Raw genomic sequence first — 23185 nt, 5'->3', positions numbered from 1 at the left:
CCCACCTTGGTCATCATGCAAGAAGCCAAGGGTGGTGGTAGACAAAATAGAGAAAGGGAGCTACATTACAAGAGGTGGATACCCAAAGCACATTATTATAATATATTTACAAGAAGGATAGAATGGAAAGTTATGTGGTGAAAGAGAGAAGAAAATTGCATGTAGCCAGCAGTCAACGCCTTTGTAACTTCAAATCCATGAAGAATCTGAAAAAAGTTTATTCTGCAACTTTGTAGACCAGGTCGAAACCGATTGGGTCACGTGGAAATTTTCTTGAAATTTGCTTTTTCTTGGGAGTTATTGAGATGATAAAAAACGGCTTCCAAAAGCTGCTTTGACTTTAGTCCCCCATATATATATAAATACATATAAGCATTTGACAGAAGGGATCCATGCTTGTAAGCTTTTATGTAAGATCTAAATGACACCATGATGTGGGTATTGACTTGTGTGCTAGGATGAGGTGTCCTCTACTAATGATGGTGATAGATTCCAAATCTTAGTGATGCAGGCGGAACCCATGTGTAGTTGGAGGCTAGTCCTTTGAAAAATCTATGCACTCACTCAACTCCTAGGTGTAATCCATTTTCATCTTCACTAAGATAACCATCCCTTTTACCCTTTACATTAACATTCCTCCTAAGAACTTGTTTTCCCCATTTGCTAGACTTATCATAATCAAGAAGCAATGTAGCATACCTAGTGCTTGAAGAGTAAACCCAAAGTGATATGGTAAGCTCTCGATAGGGGTTTTGGCCAAATTTTGTGGTAGAAATTTGGGTTGTAAAAAACCCAAATCATTAGCCCTCCCCTTAGGCTAGAGGCATTCATGCCTCTAGCTTGCTAATGATGGTCCAATAGAACAAGGAGGACTGCACCCCCTCATTGGTGGCTCTTCATTGAATGACTGCTCCAAAGTGTTCATATTTCTTTGAAAATAAGGCTTCAGTCGCCATCCATTCACCCTTGTCTTGTGAACCTTCCCATCCATGTCACCTAGCTTATAGCTGCCATTTGGATATCTCCTTATGACCATGAATGGCCCTTCCCACTTGAACACAAGTTTAGCATCCTTTCTGTTATCAAAGTGGTTATCATAGCATAGCACAAGTGATCCTTCTCTTATGGTTTGCTAGCCAGCTTCTTATTAAATGTCTTCCTCCTCTCTTCAGCCTGCATGGAATAGTGTTGGACTGTTGCTTCTCTGTCTAACTCCAGCCTCTCTAAATCCAAGATCCTTTCCTCTAACTTCTTATCTTGATTATTCTCTCGACTGGTTACTAAAACACACAAACTGGCCAATTCCACCTCTATAGGAAGCAAAGCCTCTTGGCCATAGACGAGGTGAAATGGAGTATAGCCAAGTGAGATTTTGAATGAAGTCCTGTAGGCCCAAAGAGCTGCACTCAATTTTTTATCCCAGTTCTTGGGGTGCATGTGTACTTGCTTGGTAATTATCTTACAAATCAGCCCATTCAATTTTTTGATGTACTAGACACCATATTAGAATATGAGAGAGAGAGAGAGAGAGAGAGAGAGAGAGAGAGAGGGAGACAAGAGGAGAAGAGGCAGAGGAAGCTTTCCATTATGTATTCATGGAATGAGAAGATGAGAAGAGAGGGAGACAAGAGGAGAAGAGGTAGAGGAAGCTTGCCATTATGCTACATAATAAAAGAACTCCCTCATAGCTTACCTCAAAGAGATGGACTAGCATGAGGGTATCTAGAGTGCTCTCATGTGCTTGTCATTGTCATTTTCTTCTTTACATCTCCATGGGCTCCTTATATAGCCTCCATGAGAGATTATATTAAGCTAATATTCTTGATTAACATAATCCTAGATAATGTATGGCATCTTTGAAAATATGGAGAATAGTGGATGGGACAAGTCCCCACCTTGGTCATCATGCAAGAAGCCAAGGGTGGTGGTAGACAAAGAGAAAGGGAGCTAGATTACAAGAGGTGGGTGCCCAAAGCACATTATTATAATATATTTACAAGAATGATAGAATGGAAAGTTGATGTGGTGAAAGAGAGAAGAAAATTGCATGTAGCCAGTAGTTTGCACCTTCATAACTTCAAATCGGTGAGGAATCTGAAAAAAAGTTTCTTCTGCAACTTTGTAAACCAGGTCAAAATCGATCGGATAGCGCATGAATTTTCTTAAAATTTGCTTTCCCTTGGGAGTTATTGAGTTTATAAAAAACAGCTTTCAAAAGCTGCTTTGACTTTAGTTCCTTATATATATATAAATACATATAAGCATGTGACAGAAGGGGTCCATGCTTGTAAGCTTTTGTGTAAGATCCAAATCACACTATGATGTGGATATTGACTTGTGTACTAGGGTGAGGTGTCCTCAAATGATGGTGATAGATTCCAAATCTTAGTGATGTAGGCAGAACCCACGTGTAGTTGGAGGCTAGTCCTTTGAAAAATCTATGCACTCACTCAACTCCTAGGTGTAATCTATTTCCATCTTCACTAAGATAACCATCCCTTTTACCCTTTACGTTGACATCGCTCCTAAGAACTTGTTCCCCCCATTCGCTAGAGTTATCGTAATCGAGAAGCAATGTAGCATACCTAGTGTTTGAAGAGTAAACCCAAAGTGATATGGTAAGGCTCTTGATAGGGGTTTTGGCCAAATTTTGTGGTAGAAATCCGGTTTGTAAAAAACCTGGATCAACATATAGCACAAAGAGAAAATACTCGTAAAGGAAAAATATCACTTGGACTTGGCCACAAGAAGCTTGTGTGCAACAAGAGGCTCCCCTAGGTTCCTCTGAATTTGTATAGCATAACACTAAAACAAAACCATTAACCACACTTGCACTAGACAGATATGTGGCCCTCTTGGCCTAATGAAATATAGCACTTTACTATAGAATCACTGGCCTCTTGGCCTAAAGAAATAATTCATGAAGTGACCATTTAGTAGCATACTGTTGCTGAAACAAACCCTTGGTCCTAACATATCTCTATTGAAGCATGAAATTGACCGAGGTTGAGGGCTCCTCCATCCCTACACTAAGTGCATTGGATTATTGACTAACCCCCCACATAAATAGCAAGGGGTTTTTGATGAATATGATGATGAATGATCCTACGCACCCATGACAAAATAGGAAGGTGATCAACTGCCACTTGACTCATAATCCATACTAACCAACGATGGCCAAAATAGGACGTGTCAGCAATAAATATCCAAATTAGCCTTGAGCTGATATTTGAAGGCAATTGTAGGAGCACACTAGGATCACAATTGAAAAAGATATCCTCAACAAAAGCATAATTGGCCAAGGAATCTTCAAAGAAATTCCACTATCATGGAATAAGTTGGCGAGTCACTTCCCCAAACATATGTATCATATTGCAAGCTACAAAATGGTACATCCGCATAATAGAATCCCTCACATTATAGGTCCCATTCAATTGATTGATCACTAGCTGCGAGTCACCTTTAACCAATAATTGATGGATACCACCACGTCGGGCTGCATTTAGCAATCCTATTAATTAAGGCCTTGCATGCTATGTTATTCATAAAAGTAATGCCAAGATATGCTCCCATTTTCATAACAACTCTATGTCAGGGATCTTTAATAACTACAAAAACACTTGCATGCTTAGCAAGCTCTCTAGAAGCTCCATCAAAATATAAAATATAGAACCAATCTTCATGTTGATAGGCCATGCCATACTAAGCAGCTCACTTATACTTATGATAATTAAAGTCAAGCCAAGAGAGAGGATGTGTAACACGTACAATCCCTCCTTCCTTGCTAAACTTGATAGGAATACTCGTAAGAATCCTTTAACAATGGTGGTAGTAGACCTTAATATCCCATGTGAAGGATCCATCTTGCCACTCAATAACGTTGTCGTGCCACTATGCAGACATAGTGTGAAAAACTCTAGAGTGCATCATCATTTGACTTTCTTATTGATCTAGAGAGTCAATGTGATCTAAATCATTAGTATTAGTGTCCATGGCGCACGGATGGTCCAAAAATACTAGATTTTTGGACAATTAGTGCTAGTGTCCATGGCATACGGATGAACCAAAAATACTAGGTTTTTGGATAATTTTAGTATATTTTTGATATTTTGGATATTATTTATTGTAAATATCCTAGAAAGCTAGGAAATTTTCTAGAATAGGGTGGCATGTAAAAAGCAAGGGACTTTTTAAGCCAGTTTTGGATTTTTCATGAAAAAGGGAGAGGGGTGAAATGACACGCGTTGTGATTGCACTTGACAGGTAGAAAACAACACTTTGAATATGAAGAAGAATAAGGAGAGAACTAGGAGATTCTTGCCCAGGTGTCCTTCAGTTTTACCCCCCGTTCAGAGTCAACGGAGCCATTAGATTTGGGTTCCGAATAGCAGAGAGAAAAATGTTTTTGTTACATGTTTTTGGTCTATGAGGGAGCTCCAGGAGATCTAATGCTTGGACATTGCTTTTGAGTAGTGCCAAAAAAGGGATTTCAGGTTTTGTCAATATATATTGATTCGATTCATTGTGCTTTGTCTTTATCGTGTTTACCTCTTGTATATTCTTTTTCTTCTCTTCCATTTCCTATCTCTGATCCCCGGATAAGACCTTTCGAAAAAAACTCCTTCAACATTGGTAAACCCGACGTGAAAGGTCGTCAGAAGGAAAGACAAGATGGGGGAACCTTCAAATACAATTTCTAGTGATGTTTTGCAGTAGCTAGTGCAGAATATGAACATGCTTATGCAAGTACAACAACAACAACAACAACAACAAGAAGTGATGCATGCTTCTTCTCAAATAGAAATTGTTGTGATGAATGCTCTGCAAGCAGTTGAGTATGAGATGAAGTTGTTCAATGGCAGGAATGTATATGCATAACTTGCATGGAGCTAGTATTTTGTTCGGATCATTGTACATGAGCTGAAAGTGCGAATTACTGAATTGTACATATAGGATGCTAACTGGGTAGCTTTCAAGAAGACACTCAAGGAAGAATTTTACATTGAAGACACCAGTTTGATTACATGTAAGAATTTTCAGGAGTGGGTATTACAACCCAATAAGGGTCTTGTGACTACAGAATTGTTAAGAGAATTTGAAAGTTGATTTGATAGTTAGATCTTATAGAACAGCAAGCTCTTGCAAGTCAACAAATTGAATTGTTTCTACAAGCAATTGATCTTAAGCTTCAAGAAAAACTTGATGATTTGCTAGAGGATCAGACTATAGAGACATGTCTTAAAACAGATTGGAGGCATGTCAAGGAAGCTGTTACTACAGTTGTGAAAAAGCAGAGAAGAAGAGAAATATTGCATGTCTCTAGCTTGCCCACTGTTACGGGCAAAACAATTGATGTATCTAATAAGACACCCACTTCTATGGCTAAACCTATGGTTGTACCTGCTATTGTTCCCACTATTAGGGAAGATGTATTAGATGAATTGGGCAAATACATGTGGGATCTTCAATTGAAGGTCACAAAATCGGATGAAAAAGGACAAGAGGGAAGGGACGGCGGGCAACAATCCTCCCTAAGCTAGGAAAAAGATGTATGTGGTGTGACAGTTTGCAGCATGAGAGAAATGATTGTGCTGCCTGTTAGGAGGCCTTGGCACAATAGCTCATCTTTTGGAAAGATAGCAAGATCCATGCACAAGAAACGGTTTTGCCTCTTGCTTCGAATTTTGGAAAGGGAGGTATACAAAAGTTGTTGGAAGACTTGGCTGTTCGAAATGCTTATGCAGCTATACACACTTCTACTTTTAGTCTACAATTGGATAAAATGCATGGCCAAGTGATGGTTGGGGTCCGAAGGCTACAATATGGACACATGCTTTGCATGCAGCTGAAAAGAGAAAAGTACTGATAGTGAAATATCTCATACATGGCAAGAAATTGGTGACATAACAGATTGGGAATCACCGGTAGATGCATATTTAGTGGATGCATGTTTAAAAAAATGACAAAACACGAATATACTTGTGGAAGAGAAATAGAAGAGAGATGAATATAATGCATGGATATCTAAGGAAGTGACAAGAAGAAGTGTGCATTTGTCTAAAGCTGTAAATTAGCCACCTCTTGAGCATGCTATGGAAGATATTGAGTAGGAGCAAAAACAGGATAACAAGCAAGAGGGCAGACAATTGGGATTTAAGTTGTAGTTTGATATTGAGATAACCATAAATACCTTGGAAGATCCTATAGTGGAAGAGTCAGCGATTGCATCTACAGATTTTCTTAATGTATCTAAAGAGGTTTACAAAGATCATGTTTTACTTGATGCATGGCCTCAAACAGAGATTGGTGACTTGTTGGATGCATATGATTTGTAGGATAAAGTTATCATTTATGAGACAGTTCATAAGCTCGAGGATATGCCTTTAAAGGATGTTAGACGTGATGCTCCACCACAAATGGAAAATGTTTCGGATGCTTTATCAGAGGCCTCAATAGACAATTCTAAGATGCTTCAAGATATGTATTGCTTCACTATTTTTGGTGATGGTGAGAATGTGTTGGATGCAAGTGAGGCTCAATTTATGTTTGATGCAGTACACATTTGTTAGTATAAGTAGAATTCCATACGCTCGACTTTGAAAGAGCAAGCATGTTGCTATGTATTTGTTGATGGGCTCACTGATAGCATGTATATGGAGATTCAACAGCCTCTAGTGTATGATGTGCACCCAAGGCCTTATGACCCTAGAGGGGATACTAGGTATGGCTCAAGAGTTATGCAGATGCTGAGTATTTTGATCTATGATCCAGGGGGATGCTTTCTTATATCCATGATAAGTGGCAAGTTGACATTATGGGTGTTTGACCCAGGTGGTGCATCTGTTGCACATACCCGAGGATGTGCACGTTCATAGGGGGTGGATGTCATGCTACTACACGGACATAGTGTGAAAAAATCTGGAGTGCATCATCATCCAACTTTCTTATTGATCTAGAGATTCAATGTGATATGAGTCATTAGTGCTAGTGTCCATGGCAGGGATGACCCAAAATTCTAGATTTTTGGACAATTTTAGCCTATTTTTGATATTTTGGGTATTACTTATTGTAAATATCCTAAAAAGCTAGAAAATTTCTAGAATAGGGTGGCATGCAAAAAGCAAGGGGCTTTTCAGCCAATTTTGGATTGTTCATGAAAAAGGGAGAGGGGCGAAATGATGTGCGTTGCGATTGCAATTGACAGGTAGAAGACATCATTCTGAATAGGAAGATGAAGAAGGAGAGAACTAGGAGATTCTTGCTCAGGTGTCCTAGAGTTTTACCCCCCAATCAGAGCCAAGGAGCCATTAGATTTGGGTTCCGAGTAGTAGAGAGGAAGTTGTTGTTTGCTACACATTTTTGGTCTATGAGGGAGCTCTAGGAGATCTAATGCTTGGACATTGCTTCTAGAAGTGCCAGACAAGGGATTTCAGGTTCCGTCAATACATATTGATTCGATTCATTGTGCTTTTTTTTAATCGTGTTTACCGCTTGTCTATTCTTTTTCTTCTCTTCCATCTCATATCTCTACTTTCTTCTATCTTTGATCCCCGGTGGATAAGACCTTTCGACAAAAACCCCTGTGACAATGTTATAACATTTACTCCACCAGATCACTCGACCTTGGTGGTGCTACTCTAAATATGGATGGTCAAGATAATGAATGAATCTTCCCATCGATTGTCTTGGTACATACTACACGTTAAAGATGAATCCTAAAGGACCTGCACAAGCACCAAGCCCAATGTTAGCCCTTACATGCAGTAAGGCTTCAACTTATTGAAGTTTACCTTATTTTAAACCTCTATCTCCTGCAAGTTTGCTAAAACAGTTGTAGAGCCATTCTTTCACATATGAAAAATTTTATATGGCCCATCCCATTTGGATTATAGCTTACCAGGAAATAGCTCACGACGAGCATCATAGTACATCACTAGCTGACCCTTCACAAATTTATATTTCTTAGCCTGAAGGTCGTGAAGCACTTTCATTCTCTTCTTCTCTACCTCTTTCATTCTCTTCTTCTCTACCTCTTGACGTAATAGAGCTTGCAATAGAATTTCATCAAGATGTGCAAGAGAAATAAATGTTTCTTAGAATGCTTCTACCTCACCCAATGAATGATTGAGAGCAAATCGCACGGTGGGCAACTCTATTGTCAATGGTAATACACACTCTTCCCCATATACCAGCTTGAACGAGGTGTGGCTTGTAGCTCTCTTAAATGTCGTATTGTAAGCCCAAACCGCCACATACAATTTCTTATCCCAATCTCGCTTACTTTCAGACACTATCTTCGATAAGATCCCTACAAGCTATTTATTTGTACTCTAGACTTAAACATTTGCTTACGGATTATACAGGGTGATTTTATTGTGTTGAATCTTCAAAGCTTCCATTAAGGTTACTATAATCTTATTTAGAAAGTGTGTCCCTCGATCATGCACTAACTCCTTAGGTGGACCAAAACGACAAACAATTTTCTCTATAATAAAACTGGCCATCTCCTTGGCATGATCCTTCATTGTTGCTCAAGCTTCAAATCACTTTGAAAAGTATTCCATCACTACAATGATATAACGCTTCTGTGTAGTCGATGAAGGGTATATTGGTCCAATAAAATTGATAACCCATTTTTCAAAGGGTAACGTGACCAAAATAAGATTCAACAATTTCTTATGATTCTCCGTGGCATCACGTCTTTGATAGACATCACAATTCTTAACATAATTGAAAGCATCCTGAAAAATCAATGGCCACCAATATCTAGCACGTAGAGCTTTTCGGGCAATAAGCCGTCGAGCAAAATGTCCCCCACATGCTAAATCATGGCATTCCTCAAGAATAAATGGTACCTCATCAGGTACTACACATCGATGATAAATCTCATCCATGCCTTTCCAATACAAGACACTTGCTATAATCGAAAAGCATAGTGCTTGCTGCTTAATCTTCCTCTTCTCATACTTTGATAGAGCAGCCCCAACCTCTCATGTGGATAGATATTGCATTATAGATGCATACCAAGAAGAAGGGATGGAAGCTATTTCAATTTTGAATAAACGATCAATGTCACTTTCTTTAGCCAAAGTTGAAACGGTGCCATTCAGAACGTGCCCCCCCCCTCTAGGCGACCTTTTTTTTATAGATGGCCATGGCAGCCTACACAGAACCCCTGTAAAACAGAGCAATGCAATGATCTTATACAATTCTTTGCTTCCTATCACTATTTTCAAATTAGAGAATGGATACCTGATGAGGAAGTTGCAAATCTATCCTTTCTCTCTCCTCCCTCCTCTCTCCTCTTGATGACTGTTCACACACGCATAAATCTATGGAAGAAAGGGAAGGAGTTGGATGTGAGATGCTGATGGAATAAATGTACCAGAGCGGAGGAAAATGTAGTTCAGAGTTGGAGAGAGTGTCAACAACCATAAATGAGAGTCAGTGGCCTCCCAACCATTAAATACGTGCCTCCAAAATCAGGTTTCTATGTGTAAGTACTCATTTTATTCGTTTTATAAAAGATGTTTGGTGAAATTGCTTGTAAATGGATTTCTTTGATTGGAAATACTGAAATTTATCAAAAATATTAAAGAAAACTAGAAAATTTAGTCGTTTAATCATTTACATCAAAACACACAAACCCCGTAATTATGCAGTTTTCATGAAAATGATAAATTTTGGGGGTGTTATTGTGATTTTGGGGTTCATATGGAGTAAAAATAAATATGAAATCAATGTTTAGTAATTGTGATCAACCCCAACCCATAAATTAGAAATATCAATTTTTTATTTAAATAAAAAATAAAAATAGTGAAAAAATAAAGAAAATTAGTTTCTTGCGCTAGAAAATTAAGAAAAAATATATATTATATCCGTGAATACATAGCATGGCTGTAGCATGAGAGATAAGTCTCAATTGAGCTATGTCTTCATGTTGAAGTCTATTTTTACCGCTTTTTATAAGAAAAACACAAGAAAAGCCGCTCTTTACACCTATCAATGATGCATAACCTAAACGATAGGGGGAAGAGGGGTTTTACTGCTAATTAGTTGTTGAGAACATTTGAAATTATAATTTTTTTGTTTGTGCATACCATATAGGATGTTTATAAATTAAGTTTAAAGGGGTTAAGCAATAGGAGGATGCTCGAGGCTGACCCTTAGCAACAAACCATGACGTGTAGGATGAAATCATTAAAGGAAATGCTTTTTGCACTTCAAAATGCTAATTTATGAATCATAAAATGTTTGATCACTATGGCATTCATTGCACATATCACATGGTAACTTCTGGATGCATTGCAATTGGTTTCTTTTACACATGACGCATGCTAAGTTGTGAGAAACCTATTAGGTGAGGAAATATCTTATCTCTTGGAATGTTCTAAAATAAGAGTGGATTTTGTGACTCCTGTGTTACTTGTGTTAGCGGCGCATCGAGGGCCTAATCCGCGAGGTATAAGAGAGTTGCAGAGAGCCATGGCATTCAATCGGAGGGATGACTCATTCTGTTTGTGATAATGAGGTATTTTATATGGATCTATGTGTAGGGACTCCCTTTGAGGAGTGTGGGGCTTAATTGTTGGACTACAATTCAAAACAAACGTGAGATTCATGATAGTAGTTAGGGCAGTGCATCCCTTATACACTCCTGGCCACAAGAGTGAGGGGGTGTGGTTTGTTGAGTATAGAGAGACCTGACTAGTGCTTATGGCTAGTGTTGGATCCATTTTAGGTCTCAATAGGTGGTGCATTTTCTGGGAGAGCTGCTAATAAGTGGCGGTTTTCGAATCTTGGTCAATTGGGACTAATTCATTAGTGTATGCCAAAAATGAGTGAGCTAGACTCACAATACCGTCAAGCCAAGCTTCAAAAGCAAGAAAGAGCTAAACGAGCTAGATAGCGGGTATAAATAAATAGAAGATATTCTCCGCAAGAGTGGTCCAATATCCTTATAAGGGTGAGGTCTTAGTAACCCTAGCTCGATGCATAGTCCATTAGGGGGAGGAAGCTCTAGTACTTCCCCCCTTTCAATTAGTTTATCCACTTCAAGTGGAGTGATAGTTCCAATTGTTCAAACTCCTTTAGCGAATCTGGTTGTTACCATTGTGGCACAACCTATTGCAATCCTAGTTGGGATGGCGAATTTGCCAGTCTTAGGGTTTTCTCTACCCATTTTTAATGGGTTAGCAGAGGAAGATGCGGAACTTCACATCAATGAATTCCAAATGTTAATTTTTAAATGTTGAATTCAAGATGAGGGACACTTGATGATGTTCTTCAACATGACTTTGAAAGGACGATGAGAGTTGCAGTATGGTATCATAGCCTAGAGGCTAGAACCAAACAAAGTCTGCCCTTGTGACTTGTTGATTGTCATAGTGAATGCCAATCGGATGGAAAACTATCTCCGCTTCATAGTAAATGACAATTGTGTAGCATTCAAAACAAAAGTAATCTGAGGAATAAAAACTCGTTCGCCCACATTTGCCCCTGTTATTATCTAAGCATCTATCACTTTCCTATTGAAAGCTCTACATATCAATCATGTACCATTACACATACCCCTTCCTGGGTTTAGGTTTCTAAGAAGAATAATAGGTGCATTTAACTTTAGCAGCAATAAATGAGAAGGAAATCCACCTCCAAGGTCCAATATATTTAAATACTCAAGAGAGTAAAAAATGAGTCATTGGTCTCTACAATTGAATCTACTATCAAGATTGTGGGAGAGAAGGAAGGAGTCTCACTTGTAGCTTTCTTGCTTGCACAATGGGGGAATACACACACAGGTGGAGGCTGAAAACAGTTTTCCTCTTCTTAGTTGTATAAGCCAAAAGAACTCAAGTACAAAAGAAATAGAAGAACCCTATATGTGGGTCTCAAACCAAACTCAACTAACTAAGGTGACATACTAACTGAGCCACGAACTAGAGTAGATAAGGATATCTATCATCTAGCTATTATTCATGGGTGGTGTACCAATCGCATCTGCAGCTAACAAGTCGGTGACATAAATGCACAACGGTCACCCTGGCATATCACGAGTGGAGCTCGATATCTCAACACTCCCCCTCGAGCTCAATCCCAATTCCTGCATACCAAGCAGGTCTTTGAACTTGCGCAGTTCCCTGCGCCCAATGCCTTCATGAATATGTCAGCTACCTGATCCTCTGTGCTGACATAAACTAGATCAATAAGACCTAGTAAAACCCTCTCCCGCACATAGTGATAATGCACCTCAATGTGCTTTGTTCTAGCATGATAGACTGGGTTATTTGCCAAGTGTATACTGCTCATGTTGTCACAATAAATGACAACTGGCCCATCTGTAGGCTGATGCATATCATAAAGTAGCTTATGCAACCAAGCTACCTCACATGTAGCCATTGTTGCACCCCTGTACTCAGCCTCTGTGCTCGACAAGGCAATTGTAGGCTATTTCTTGCTACTCCAAGTGACTGCAACACTCCCAAAAGAGAACACATATCCACTATCATCTATCAGAAATACTACCAGCCCAATCAGCATCAGTGTATCCATGCAACTGTATCTGAACCCCAGTCTCATAAAATAGTCCATACTGCAATGTGGATTTCACATACCTGAGTATGCGTCTAGCCGCATCCAAATGCGGTTTCCTTGGAGCTTGCATAAACTGACTTACCAATCGAATAGCATAGCTCAAATCTAGCCTGGTAATAGTCATATAAATCAAACTTCCTACTATGCGTCTGTACATAGTAGGATCTTCCAGAAGCTCATCTGCATCTGCGCTCAGCTTCACATTCTGCTCCAAAGGAACTGAAATAGGCTTACAGCCTGTCATCCCATATTTGGACAGCATGTTCAATCCATATTGCCTCTGCAAGAGCCATATCCCACTCGGTGATCTAATCACCTCAATGCCCAAGAAATAACGCAGCTCTCCCAAATCCTTCATCTCAAACTTCTGCTTCAATAGCATTTTCACATGAAGGATATCTTCATCACTATCACTTGTCATAATCAAATCATCAACATAAATGACAAGTAACATAATACCTTTCTCTGTTTTTCTCACATAAAGTGAGAAATCTGCCTTGGAAATCTGAAAGCCAATAGTGACAAGATACTGTCCTATCTTGTTAGACCATGCTCTAGGTGCTTACTTCAAGCCATACAAGGTTTTCTTCAACCTGCAAACAAACTCAGGATGAACATCATGCACATAACCTGGTGGTTGCTCCATATATACCTCTTCTTGCAAATCACCATGCAAGAAGGCATTCTTTACATCCATCTGATGTAAAGACCATCCCCTTGATGCAAACATAGCCAATGACTGCTCTTACGGTTGCCATCCTTGCAACCGGACTGAATGTTTCTTCATAATCAATGCCATATGTTTGTGCATACCCCTTGACTACTAATCTTGCCTTGTATCTGTTCACGGAACCATCTGCATTGTGCTTCACCTTATAAACCCACTTACAACCAATTGCATTCTTATCTTTAGGCAAAGGTACCAATTCCCATGTAGCATTTGCTTCCAAGGTATCCATTTCTTCATCCATGGCTTTCTCCCATTTTTCTTTTCCCATGGCTTGCTCAAAAGAAGTGGGTTTTGGTTCTTGTATCACTTTGACCATATAGGCATAGTGAATGGCTGTAAATCCATCATATTTCAGCCTATCTAGAGGACACCTAGCTCTGGTAGACTGCGCAAAGTAGGTTCAATCCCAGGTGCTCTCAAAACATCCCTGGTCTTTTCTTTGCGGCCTTTCGAAGAGAGTTTACCCCTGAAAGGGGAGGTCAGTATTGGCTACGTGTCCTTAATGAACCTCACAAGAATGTCCGTGGGTATGCCAAGAAACAGAATGAGGTGTTTTGGAAGTTGCAAACCTATATTCCTATTCCAACTGTTACTCAATTGTAATATTTGTTGAATGGGTTAGACTTTAACATTCAAGTGCAGTTGAGCAGTGTTGCTCTTGCCAACATTGATATGACTATTACATGAGAAAAAGAGGTAGAATCACAATTACAAGTAGCTTATGCCTCTAGGTCAAACTAGAATCCGAGTTTAGGGTTTGGAAATAATTTAGCACTGATGAATGGAGGTCAGCGGATGCACATGAGTCCTCTAATGGGAGAGGAAGCATAATTGGTGCGCAGATCGGTCGCAGATAGCTCACGTGGTGAATCCCGGAAGGTCCCCAAGAACAAAGTACTCTACTTTTTAGCACAAAAACCCATGTAAAAGTAAGCACGACAAGAGGCAAGAGACAAATTGGGTTCAATCTCCCCCATGCCTTGTGTGAGCGCTTCACAAAGCATGTATTTAATGTATATTTCCAATCTTCATGCTCAATAATAGCCCAATTACAAAAATATGACAAGCTTTTAGCTTTTGAGTTTGCTTTCTACCAAAAATAGTAAAATAAAGCTAATGGACGGTGCCCATAGTGTCTGGCACGCCCAATCTCAATGTCCAAATAGAAATAACATATCCAGGCGCATAAGCGCATACAAAATAATAATAAATAATCGATGTCTCTATAGACATAACAAAATATAGGCGGGCGCCTATCAAAATCTAATCCAAGAGTCGAAAACCCGCTAGACTCCAATGCTTTCCTCCGCCACTGCTGCTATCTCTACACATCAACTGAAGCATTCACAATCGTTAGTAAAATAACACAATTAAACTGACAAAAGTGAATACCTAGCAGTCTTCAGCTACATAAATAAATCAACTGGTTAGAAATAAATCCTAACCTTAATTTATTACGAGTGCGCACTCTAAACTCATAAACGTTTATTAATTTAATATGCATTTTGCGGAATCACCCGCTATGGAATCACCCATGTACACACTAAATTAATGAAACGCCCGAAAAGGACAGGCGTCCCCATCAACTTCTCGCACAAAGAATCCTCTTTGTGTATGAGCCCCGGTCATCTAAGTTTACGGAATCCACCGTAAAACCTCACGGAATCCACCGTGGAATATGCCTCCTGGCATCATACCCCCGGGGTGGGATAGCAATTGACCTCAATTGCTATTAGCTCAATGTGGAGCTAACAGAGTGGGGAAAGCATTTAGGTCTCTAGCGTGCATCCATTGTGCTTCCTCTACAGGATGGTTCTTAAATTTCACTAGATATCTAGAATACCTTCGGCCAGTTCTAGTGGTCATGTAGTCAGTGTCTATGATGGCTTCTGGTTCAAGTATTTCAGTCTCTTCTTCTAGTAAAGGTGGGTTTTCATAGACAGGGTGGATAGGTAATTGGCCTCTAAATGGTCTCAATAAACTAATATGAAATGTATTATGAATTTTCCAATGAGATGGCAGTTCTAACTTGAATGCATTGTCATTAATCTTATGAATGATTCTAAATGGTCCGTAGAATCTAGGAGCTAATTTGACAACTGGATGTCTATCTACACTTTGCAGTCTACACTTTTCTATTCTAAGCCAAACATAATCATCAACTTTGAAATTCATGGCTTGTCTTTTCTTGTTGGCTTGTTTGGTATATGATTGTTGGGCTTTAGCAATCATATCCTTTACCTTATCAAAAATAGTGTTATGCATAACAGCAATATCATCAGCACTCTGTATTCTATTAGACAAAGATGCAATAGGTGTAGATAATCTATATCCATAAATAACTTCAAAAGGTGCTTTCTTTGTAGATGTGTGCGGTGTATTGTTATATGCAAACTGTAATAAATGTAAATGAGTATCCCATGTCTGAGGTTTAGAGATAGTGTATGCACGTAAAAGATCTAGAATAGTGCTATTTGTGGCTTCTGTTTGTCCATTTGTTTCTGGATGAAATGCAGATGAGAAATCAATCTTTGTGCCTAGATTTGCAAACAGTGTAATCCAAAAATTATTACAAAATCTAGAATCTCTATCTGAAATAATCACTTTCGGCAATCCATGGTTAGTAAAAACAGTTTTCAAAAATAACTGTGCTGCTTGTGATGCTGTTAAAGTTTTCTTACATGCAATGAAATATGCTTGCTTACTAAATCTATCTACAATTGTCCAAATCATGTCATGGTTAGATTTAGTATTTGGTAAATCAGTAATGAAATCCATAGATATATGTTCCCAAGGTTTAGATGGAATAGATAAAGGCATTAATAGTCCATACTGTTTACCATGATGTCTCTTTATTCTTTGACAAATCAAACATTCAGAAACAAAATTAGATACATCTGCATCCATATGCGGCCAATAAAAATCTTCAGTTAACATGCGTAATGTAGAAATGATACCTCTATGACCTTGATATGGGGGACAATGAATTTCATTTAAAACAAAAGATCGGAATGGAATAGTCACACACAGTCTCTTTTCAAAGAACATAAATCCATCATTATATGACAATGAATCAACAGGAATGAAATTATTTTGAACTAATTTTTGCCAATCAGAATGAAAAGTAATATCTTGGTGATATGTGTCTTTCATAGCAACCAAAGAATCAAAAGATATGATAGAAATATTATGAATTGCAGGTCTTCTACTCAATGCATCAGCAACTACATTTTCTTTTCCAGGTTGGTATTGAATGATAGGATGAAAACTTTGAATGAATGAAGCCCATTTGATATGACGGTCAGAAATTTGGGGTTGGCTAAGTAGATGTCTAATGCTTTGCTGGTCGGTCTTTATCATGAATTCTGAACCCATTAAATAATGCTTCCATTGTTTTAATGCTTGGACAACTGCTAAGAGTTCCTTGTCATAAGTGGAATATTTAAGCTCAGAGGGTTTCAGCTTAGAACTAGAATATGCTACTGGACGGTTGTCTTGCATTAGCACGGCTCCTATTCCTGATCCGCTAGCATCGGTCACAACTAAAAAGAATGGTCTGTTAAAGTCAGGCAATTGTAGAACAGGGGCATTGGTTAATGCATGTTTGAGTAAGTCAAAGGATTTCTGCTGATTTTCAGTCCATTGATAAACAATGCCTTTCTTAAGAAGTTTGGTCAATGGTAAAGCAAGTAATGAGAAATTACGTACAAACTTCCTATAGAAACTAGCAAGACCAAGGAATGAGCGTAATTCATGTACATTTTTAGGAATAGGCCAATGCAATATTGCATCAATTTTCTTAGGATCAACTTTTATTCCTTCTTTTGATACAATATGACCTAGCTATTCTATTTCTGTCTTAAAGAATTCACTCTTGTCAGGATTTGCAAATAATTGATTTTCTTTCAGTAATTGAAAAACTAATGATAAATGTTCATAATGCTCTTTTTCACTTTGGCTGAATACTAAAATATCATCAAAGAAAACAATCACACAATATTGATATTTCAGAAAAATACGGTTCATCATTCTACTGAAAGTGGCAGGTGCATTAGTTAATCCGAATGGCATAACTAATAATTCGTAATGGCCAAACTGTGTTCTGAATGCAGTCTTAAATATGTCGGATCTATCTAGCCTCACCTGATGATATCCAGACTTAAGGTTAATTTTACTAAATATAGAAGATCCTTGCAGTTTGTCCATAAGGTCATCAACTCTAGGTATAGGATACCTATTCTTTACAGTGATCTTGTTTAATGCTCGGTAGTCAATACACATCCGATAAGTATTATTCTTTTTCTTGACTAAGAGCACAGGTGCACCAAATGGAGAACTGCTAGGTTGAATTAAGCCTCTATTTAGTAATTCTTCAACTTGACTCTGGATTTCTTTTTGCTCTATTTGATTGTGCCTATATGGGGCTTTGCAAGGTGGTTGTGTGCCAGGTATTAGATCAATCTTATGGTCTTCTGGACGTGATGGTGGTAAACCTGGTGGTAGATCTTGTGCAAAACAGTCCTTAAAATATGCAAGAAATTCCTTATGCCTAGGGTGCATATGATTTTCCTTTGCATGCAATTCATTCACCCAAATGAGATATGATTTAGTATTCTTGCGTAGTGCACGTTTTGCTTGAGTATGCGAAAGCAGTGGAAACATATGAGATGCATGCATACCAAATAATGTAATAGATTTTTCTTGAAAATTTATATTCATTGTGTGTGTGGAATAATCTATATTGGGATTATGTTGGTGTCTCCATGGCATTCCTAGAATAATGTCGCTAGACTGTAATGGGACAACTAAGAAATTTCTTCTTTCAATATATAGACCAATTTGAATTTCTAAATCTTGAACTTCTTGTGTGCCATTGTACCTAGTGCCTAAAAATGCAGCTTTTATGCAATAGTGCGTAGGTACAGTATGCAATTTCAATTCCTTTACCAATTTTGCTGAAATAAAGTCATGGGTACTACTGTCATCATGCAATATAGTTCTTTCTTTTCCATGCACCATACATTTCATAGTCAACAATGAATGTGAAGTAGGCATACCTGGTAAAGTGTCGGAAGTAGTAGTAGGATCATCTTCTTCTTCAGTGAAATCCGGCATATCCTCATGCTCATCTTCGTCCATAGCTCCAAGGTAATTGATATGTGCTGATGGCTTCTTTGAATGACAATTTGCTGCAAGATGCCCTGGCTGGTGACACTTGTAGCATACGATGGGCTTGGCTTTGGTCACATTATTTGCAATGGCTGGGAGTCTGGGTATATTTGGATTTGCTTGTGGAATAGGCTTAGGATTTGGATTGACAGTGGATGGTAATGCAGGTGGTTTAAGCCAATTCTTGCGGAAAGATGGTGATGAGAAACGACCTGGATTAAACCTTCTGAAATTGGAATTGAATTGTTTAGATCCATAATTACCGTTTGCTTGGAATGGCTGTGGTCGTCGATCTCTTCCGCGTAACTTATCAGTGTCGTGAGCTAAGGAGATGGCGTCTTCAAGGGTAGCAGGCTTGAACATGTTCACTTCAGCGTAGTAATGTCCAAGAAGTCCAGACATATACTTCCGCTTATGTGTCGTCTCTGGTACGTCTTCAAGCATGCGTAACTGTAGGAGTGCATTCCAAAAACGCTCTGTATACTGTGGAATAGGCTCACGATCACGCTGTTGAAGTAAATCCCATTGCTTGATAGCCTTCTCATGAAATTGCGGTGGAAGGAAATTTTGCATGAACTTTTTCTTGAAATCTTCCCAAGTAGCAGGACATTCTATGCTCTTGCGGACTACAGTCTACCAAAGTGATGCTCTGTCTATCAGATGATTAGTAACACACTTGATTTTATCTTTCTCGGGATAAGTTTCCTCATGGAAATAGTCATCAAACTGGCTAATGAATGATAAAACAGTCTTTCCTTCTCTTATGCCATTGAAAGTGCGAAACTTGAAACTTCGTTTACTTATCTTGGATTCCTTGCGAATGGTTTGTGCTTCAAGAGTGGCGTCGATGGTACGGCGAATCAAATCTTCAGCTTGCGGTTCTTCTTTATCAGTGGACGCTCCTTGTAGCTTTGTCAATTGCGCTTGCAAGGCTTGCCTAGCTCTTCGCTCTTCTTCCAATTGTAACATGATAAGATCCAGCTTTTGTTCCATGGTAGGCTCGGGTAGATCGTCTTCAGCCATAGGATCATCCATATGTGGGGTAGTCATCCTGTAAAACTCAACAAACCTTTCTCACTCAAAATCAGTTAGCGGGATGAGCGTAGCTCAAATTTGGGGTTACAAGGTTATGTATTTTTTGGGTATTTTCTTCTTCAATTTTCAGAAATTCTGCAATATTTCTATCTCCATTTGCTGAAAGTACTTCAACGAACTTGTAGATAGGTAGAACAGCTTGCTGCGAACAACTTTCCAGTTCAGAGTTTTTGCATACGAACAAGTCTTCTATGAGTTTTAAGCACTAGTCAGTTCTGATTTAGTCTGACTTGCAGAGTTGCAGACTTAGCAGACTTGCAGAGTTGTGGACTTGCTGGACTTAGGCCGACTTGCAGAACTTGCAGAACTTGATTACCGTCGACTTACGGAACTTGACTTCAGGAGTGCGAGACCCGGAGTTTGCGAACTTGTCAGATCTGTATGTCTTGTACAACTTGATGAGAGCTTAAGGATTTAAGCTTAATAGTTTAAGCTATGGAAGGAGGAAGTAATGGGCAGTAACGACGTCGATTTTCGTGGGGGGGGCCGTTTTTGCCTGCGCGGATTTTTCGGGGGTACTTCCTGATATCACGACTCAAATTCGTGGAGTTTGAAGCCTTTTTAAAGCTTCTAAGCTTAAGATTAAGCTTTAATGGAATAATTAAGTTGGATTTGAGACGAGCTTATCTCTGTAACTCCACGACTTGATGAAGGAGTTGGATGCGTGGTCCTCCGCCTGCAGAGCTTGGTCCTTCGCGATCTGACAGTGGAAACAGGGGTTCTTGATCGCCAGAAGTCTGCCTGTATCGACGGTTCGCGACAAGGTTGACTGTAGAGGCCGTTTGTTCCTGGAGCTCCGCCTTCGCCCGAGATTGGTAGCGATTGGAAGCTCTTGATCTCTGCTCCGCTCTGATACCACTGGTGCGCAGATCGGTCGCAGATAGCTCACGTGGTGAATCCCGGAAGGTCCCCAAGAACAAAGTACTCTACTTTTTTGCACAAAAACCCATGTAAAAGCAAGCACGACAAGAGGCAAGAGACAAATTGGGTTCAATCTCCCCCATGCCTTGTGTGAGCGCTTCACAAAGCATGTATTTAATGTATATTTCCAATCTTCATGCTCAATAATAGCTCAATTACAAAAATATGACAAGCTTTTAGCTTTTGAGTTTGCTTTCTACCAAAAATAGTAAAATAAAGCTAATGGACGGTGCCCATAGTGTCTGGCACGCCCAATCTCAATGTCCAAATAGAAATAACATATCCAGGTGCATAAGCGCATACAAAATAATAATAAATAATCGATGTCTCTATAGACATAACAAAATATAGGCGTGGCGCCTATCAAAATCTAATCCAAGAGTCGAAAACCCGCTAGACTCCAATGCTTTCCTCCGCCACTGCTGCTATCTCTACACATCAACTGAAGCATTCACAATCGTTAGTAAAATAACACAATTAAACCGACAAAAGTGAATACCTAGCAGTCTTCAGCTACATAAATAAATCAACTGGTTAGAAATAAATCCTAACCTTAATTTATTACGAGTGCACACTCTAAACTCATAAACGTTTATTAATTTAATATGCATTTTGCGGAATCACCCGCTATGGAATCACCCATGTACACACTAAATTAATAAAACGCCCGAAAAGGACAGGCGTCCCCATCAACTTCTCGCACAAAGAATCCTCTTTGCGTATGAGCCCCGGTCATCTAAGTTTACGGAATCCACCGTAAAACCTCACGGAATCCACTGTGGAATATGCCTCCTGGCATCAATAATTCCAAATGTGCCCATGTTGCCAGCTCCTCCTAGTGTGACCATGCATATGACTAGTCTGATGGCAACTGTTGGGAACCCAATGATAAATCCTACTATTGTTTCGGGGAATCAACATCCAATCCCTAATCAAGTAGTTAGGCCAATGGAACGATAGGTAGATGAACACGGTTATGAGTCAAGTGCCTAGAATGTCCTTGGCGAAGTTAAGGATATGATGAAGCACTATACTAATATAATTAGCGAAAAATATTAGACAAATAGCCATCGATGTCAAATTCCTTAAGAAGCAACAAAATTTGATAGGGAGTCGATGCCCTAAAGAGGGTGCCCCCTCAAGATTCAGCTATAAGTGGTGTGGTGGTCAACATTTCCCTATGAATTGTCCAAATGTTAAATGTGACATATGTGGAAAGTTTGGCCATTTAGTTAGTACCTATTGGAGTAAGATTAGCTCTCTCCAGCAAGGAAGTAGACAGCCAAGTCCAGATAATCATTGAGCGCAAGGGAATAATCTCTAGCATGATGAAGGACAAAAAAAAACAAAAAAACAAAGAGGGAAAGCTATGGTAGAGGAGCTACCTAGTGGCAATGGAGTTAGCCTCATAGAAGCTGTTTTCGTCAATGGCATTGAAGCTTCTAATCTATGGGTTATTACAAGAGGTCAAAAGGGTAAAGAGGTTGACAAAGCCAAGGCAAAACCTGTCAAGGAAAAAACCAAGCAAAATTATAAGGGGATGCAAGTCCTTAATCCCAGTATGGAAGGCGAACCTCTCAAGGCTGTAGATGGTAAAGCCCACCCCAAGAAGGATAAGGAATTGCCAAAGAGGAAGGCAAAATACAAGAAAGAAGCACCAAAGCTGGTTCAAAGACTAGAGGAGAGAATGGTCTTGCAAGAAAATCAAGCTCTTGCTAGCTATCATGAATTTGATTTGGCGAGTTCTCTTTGTGAAGTTGAGCCAGATGTAAATCCAGGAGTGCATAATGAATTTAAGAAGATTCTATGCACTGGGTACATCATTCAGCCCTTGGAAATAGTGTGAGTAGGAGATGATTGGTTTGAGCATGCTGAAAAGCATTGTCCAAGGGTAGCAGCATATGTTGATGGAATATTAGTGGACCATGCTATTGTGAACATAGGATCCTATGTCAACATTATGAGTTTAGAATTGATGGTGAGATTGGGATTCAAAATCAAAAAGATACATCCATGATCCTCTAAATGGCTGATGACAATTTAAGACAACCTGAAGGTTGCATCACTAGTCCATGTGACCATTGCCAATGTAGAATGCATTCTAGAATTTAGGATTATTAGGTTTGTAGGGTGACCTAGATATCAAGTATTGCTAGGTAGGCCATGTATCTTACATGCAGACTGTCAAGTTGATATACCCATTGGTCAATTGATCTTTGGTCAAGGTGCTAGATGTGTAGTAGTAGATGCTAATCTTGAATCTCCTCAGAGTGAGAGAGTTCCTTTATCTTTGTCAGAGTTTGACACACTAGATGCTCCATCTGCTAGTGAGATGACCTTAGTACGATGAATGATTCATGGCCAATTAAATTAGGGGCCCATGCTCAATTCGGAACAAAGAAAGGACTATGTGTCCTTGATTCAGGAATTTTGCGATATCTTTGTTTGGAGTTATGATGACTTGAGAGGCATTCCTCCCAACCTAGCTATTCATACGATTCCTTTGAAGCAAGGTAGCTGCCCAGTGCAATAAAAAGTAAGGCATATGCCTTACGAATTAAGGGACAGGCTATTCAAAGAATTGACAAAGCTACGAACGGATGGCATGATATTTGTGGTTGAACACACAGAATGGTGTTCATCAGTTGTTATCAAGAAGAAGAAGAACAATCAGATTTG

Source organism: Lygodium microphyllum, chromosome 2, assembly GCF_053477565.2.
Source record: "Lygodium microphyllum isolate KBCC chromosome 2, Lygodium_microphyllum_v1.1.10, whole genome shotgun sequence".
Classification (NCBI taxonomy): Eukaryota; Viridiplantae; Streptophyta; class Polypodiopsida; order Schizaeales; family Lygodiaceae; genus Lygodium; species Lygodium microphyllum.
This window is presented reverse-complemented; position numbering follows the sequence as displayed.